The sequence below is a fragment of the Sardina pilchardus genome, chromosome 12, assembly GCF_963854185.1.
Source record: "Sardina pilchardus chromosome 12, fSarPil1.1, whole genome shotgun sequence".
Taxonomy (NCBI): Eukaryota; Metazoa; Chordata; class Actinopteri; order Clupeiformes; family Clupeidae; genus Sardina; species Sardina pilchardus.
Genome location: NC_085005.1, coordinates 30,244,755 through 30,249,717, shown reverse-complemented (window position 1 = coordinate 30,249,717; position 4,963 = coordinate 30,244,755). Strand labels below are relative to the sequence as shown.

Sequence of the window (4,963 nt, the reverse complement as noted above, 5' to 3'; positions counted from 1 at the left end):
CACACACACACACACACACACACACATACAGTACAACCTATGCCCAATAAAACTTGTCTGTGACCTCTGTCACTTCTGATCAGCTGATTATTCAAAATTACTATGTTTTTTTCCCTCATTTGATTTCCAGCAAAGGAACATTATTTAGTTGATAAATGTTACTGTGTGTAGTTCTTTGTGATAGAGAAAAAGAAAAGAAAAGAAAGGAAGTGAAACAGAAAAAAAGGTGCAGAGAAGAAAGAAACAGGAGACCGGGTGAGTTAGGGGACTTCCATGTCCACCTGCACTACATACACACACACACACACACACACACACACACTCCCTCTCTCCCTCTCTTTCTCTCTCTCTCTCAATCCCTCTCTCACACACACATAAACCTTCTCCTTCCCTCTCTCTCTCTCTCTCACACACACACTCTCCCCCCCCCCTCTCTCTCTCTCTCTCTCTCTCTCTCTCTCTCACACACACACACACACACCTGCCTGCCTGCATGGGCTGTGTGCTGTGTTGCTACTGTTGTGTAATTGTATCTCAAGGGACTTCGGCACAAACTCACTCACCTCTGGCAGCCCGGCAGGAGAGGAAAACACACACACACACACACACACACACCTCTGACTCCAGGAGAGGAAAACACACACACACACACACACACCTCCGACTTCAAAGCGTACCGCAGCAGAGTTACCCGCTCAGGGTTTATCAGGGGTCAGCCGCCCCGTTACCGACCACAGTTGCACATACCACACACACATATATACAGTATGCCTGTGTGTACACACACACACACACACACACACACACACACATATATGCCTGTGTGTCCACACACACACACACACACACACACACACACACACACACACACACACACACACACACACACACACACACACACACACACACATACACACATATATGCCTGTGTGTCCACACACACACACACACACACACACACACACACACACACACACACATATATGCCTGTGTGTCCACACACACACACACACACACACACACACACACACATATGCCTGTGTGTCCACACACACACACACACACACACACACACACACACACACACACACACACACATATATGCCTGTGTGTCCACACACACACACACACACACACACACACACACACACACACATATATGCCTGTGTGTCCACACACACACACACACACACACACACACACACACATATATGCCTGTGAGTCCACACACACACACACACACACACACACATACGTTTACAATAATGAATACATGCTCTCTCACCCACACATACTAGTTGTAGTCATGCATCGCCTACAAGCTGTACCTGTATTCACACACACACTACTGGCCTGTCCACACACATACTCACACACAAACACACACAGTACTGGCCTGTATTCACAAACACAAACACAAACACAAATACACACACACACACACACACACACAAACACACAACTGACCTGTAGACACATACACACACATATTACTGACCTGTAGACACACACACACACACACACACACACACACACACATTACTGACCTGTGGACACACACACACACACACACACACACTACTGACCTGTAGAGACACACACACACACACACACACACACACACACACTACTGATCTATAGACACACACACACACACTACTGATCTGTAGACACACACACACACACACACACACACACACACACTACTGATCTGTAGACACACACACTGACTGTACAAACCTACATGGACTCATACCTGTTCACACAGAGATTAAGATGTATGTATGTGGGTGTGTGCGTGTGTGCGTGTGTGTGTGTGTGTGTGTGTGGGTGTGTGCGTGTGTGTGTGTGTGTGTGTGTGTGTGTGTGTGTGTGTGCATGTGTACCTGTGCGTGTGCATGCATGTGTGTGTGTGTATGTGGGTGCATGTGTGTGTGTGTGTGTGTGTGCTAACACACCACTCACATCAAAGCGGATGTTTCATAAAGGCTGTGTTCTCTGCCAGAGTAAACCTCTGGAAGCCCCCACAGATGGGGTATGAACTTACTGTAACTATGCACACTCTCACACACACACACACACACACACACACACACACACACACACACACACACACACAGACACAGACACACACACACACACACACACACAATCATATGTGGTGTATAGCAGCATACTACCATACATATCCAAACATGCTGGTATGTGCTCAACACACAGGGACAGGGCAAGAGGTAACGCAGGTTGTTTACATTCTTTGTTTACATTCCTACTTTGTCATTAAGTTGTCCCTGCCAAAATATCCAAAATATTCCAGGTGAAATCCAGCTTTGGAATGTGTCTGTTCCTACAGGACTTTCTTGCCATGAGATGTGTGAAGTTAACCTTTAACCTTTTATTATTTATATCTTTTAACAAAACAAAACAGTATGATATCTAGATTTTTTTTTCTTATTCATGATTTATGATTTCATGAAGTGTGGGAAGCATCCTCTCTGTACAATGTATAATAAAAATATAAGCATGGAGTATGGGTGGCATGCTTTAGTTTTTACAGTGACTTGTCACATTTCAGACCTGTAGAATTAACCTAAATTCCATAATAGGTTACAGTAGGTGCTGTGGCGAAGTGAGTATGATCTGACGCAGCATGCATCGCTGTCCCGAAGATTTTAAAACTGCATTAGGCCAATCTGTGCGTTTTATTTATTGATACAAACACTTGGCTGCTTCAACCCCGAGAGTTGGTTCTCCCGGTTGAAGAGATTAACTGTTGGAGACAATTCCGTGATGTCACGACAAGAGGAGCCAGACACCAAACTCCGTCTAGGACCCTGCGGAATCTCTTCCGGTCTGGCGGCCTCTGCGGCGCACGAGAGCGGAGAAACCGGAGCGGGCCAGGCCGGCAAGGGAGGAGGTGGACCGGGAGAGACGCCGAGGGAAGACCGGGCAGCGCGCGCGACTACCGGAGGGTACAGGCCTGGGGCTGGCGAAACGGGTAAATAAGACCGCGCGGTGTTTGTGGCGAATCACACGGCATACGCGCCCTCTGCACACATTTTGCTGTCGTGTCAAACTTCAGCGCTGACGGGGAGTTGATTCAAGCAATGGTGGGTTGGCTGTCCGGGATTATAGTGCGTCCGCAGATGTGCGCTTTAAAAAGCTGCGTGAACTTGGGAGTTTTCTTGCGCCTGTCTGCCGCACAGTCAGCTCACCTTTGCTCGTGAACATCTAATAATACGGCACCGTAATGCAGTTTAATGTTGTCGTGCTGATTCCTCCGACAATTCTCTAAGCGTATATGCGGGAAAATGAACAGAGCTTTCGGTTGTTTTTCCTATAAATGTACCGCGAACGAAGCGACAAGAACTTGGGTCTCGGTACGTTATTGGGGATGGCAGACGCTGCCGACGCGAGACACCGCTCCACTTCTCCGACTGAATATTTTAATGATGTCATTAACATATTGATGATTTGTTTATGTCGATAGAACACATTTTTTTTTTCGTCCTTGCAAAAACACATGCGTCTGGCGATTATGGTCCGAAATATGAAGTTAGCCTATAATTTGCCTTTGTCCAGGAAAAAAGGGGAGGAGTGATTCCCCATCCCTTAATAAGTATTTTTCCATGATTATCATCTGAGACTGAGCCGTTCCCCAATGTTGTGCGCACGGGAGCGCGTTGGCAGGCAAATGACTCATTGATTAGCTTACCTAATGATGGGGATATTTCACGCGACCGCGTTAACCCTTGTCTCGGGCAGCCGACATCAATTCGGCAGCAGCTCGCGTTTAGCTTGGTGGTGTTTTTTCAGTAACAGTACGTCGGTGTTAGGCCTGCCGACCCCAAAAATTGGGTTGTAATCCTGTCTGGGTGTCTGACCTACATGCGTGTCTGCCTCTCTGGCGATGTGGTGGAGTGTGCTCACCTGTCCTGCGCAAATTACCACCGAAACTCAGCTTTGCTGTGGGATTGAACCTGATAGCGAAACCAGTAGCCTACTCATGGTGCCATACATAAGTGTCCCATACAATTGGAATAATAGAATCAAACATGTGTATGGAACATTCACAGACTTGTGGGTCATGTCTAAGTGCAGGCTAGGATCGAGGCCTGTTTATCCATCTCCATTAAGTGCATGTTTATAACTAAAGTTCCATGGGCTGTCCGTGCGTGTGTGTGTCTGTGTGTGTGTGTGTGTGTGTGTGTGTGTGTGTGTGCGTGTGTGTCTGTGTCTGTGTGTGTATGAGTGTGATTCTGTGTGTTTGTGCGCGCGTAAGTGCGTGCGTGCGTGCATCCAGATGTGCCCGAATGGAAGATTCACAGCGATCAAATAACAGATTGCCCATTGAATCCGAGCAACACCTGTTGTCTTGTCACCAGACAGTATGTCAAACATGGGGGGCAGTTAAAATCCCAGATCTCCCAGTCGTGATGTTGAGCGCAGAAATCTCAGTTGCTCATACAAGCCCATTGCCATCAGATTATTTAATTTCCAATTCTGTTCATCAACTGAATGTATCAATTGAATGTATCTATCTAATATATATATATATATATATATATATATATATATATATATACACACTAAGAAGTATATACTCAGTACTCTATACAACTGAGTATATATATATATATATATATATATATATATATATATATATATATATACACACACACACACACACACACACACACACACACACACACTCATATATGATTTGCACGTACGATTTACGCGCCTTGGTAGGCAGGCACCTGACCCAGGCGCTCACACGTCCTTAACCCCTCTTAGCCCCCACACGTGAGATCATCCGGGGCCGCTGACCCACTGGTCCACTCCGCAGTGTGCTGGCCTCTCCCATCCGCGCCAAGGTGCCGTGATTGTAATGAACTTGTTTCAAACATTGTATTTGGCGTATCTAATCGCATTTGGACCTCTGGCGAGCAGACAAATGCAT

The 4,963-nt window shown here is 46.3% G+C and overlaps 1 long non-coding RNA gene across 1 annotated transcript in view; it reads left to right on the top strand.

Annotated features, from left to right (window-relative positions):
- Positions 1-2,873: 2,873 nt before the first annotated feature.
- The window catches only part of LOC134097801 (uncharacterized), a 31,584-nt gene continuing 29,494 nt past the window's right edge, over positions 2,874-4,963 (top strand). The window contains exon 1 of the long non-coding RNA XR_009940949.1: positions 2,874-2,998. This is a non-coding gene — a long non-coding RNA (uncharacterized LOC134097801). The remainder of the gene's footprint in view (positions 2,999-4,963) is intronic.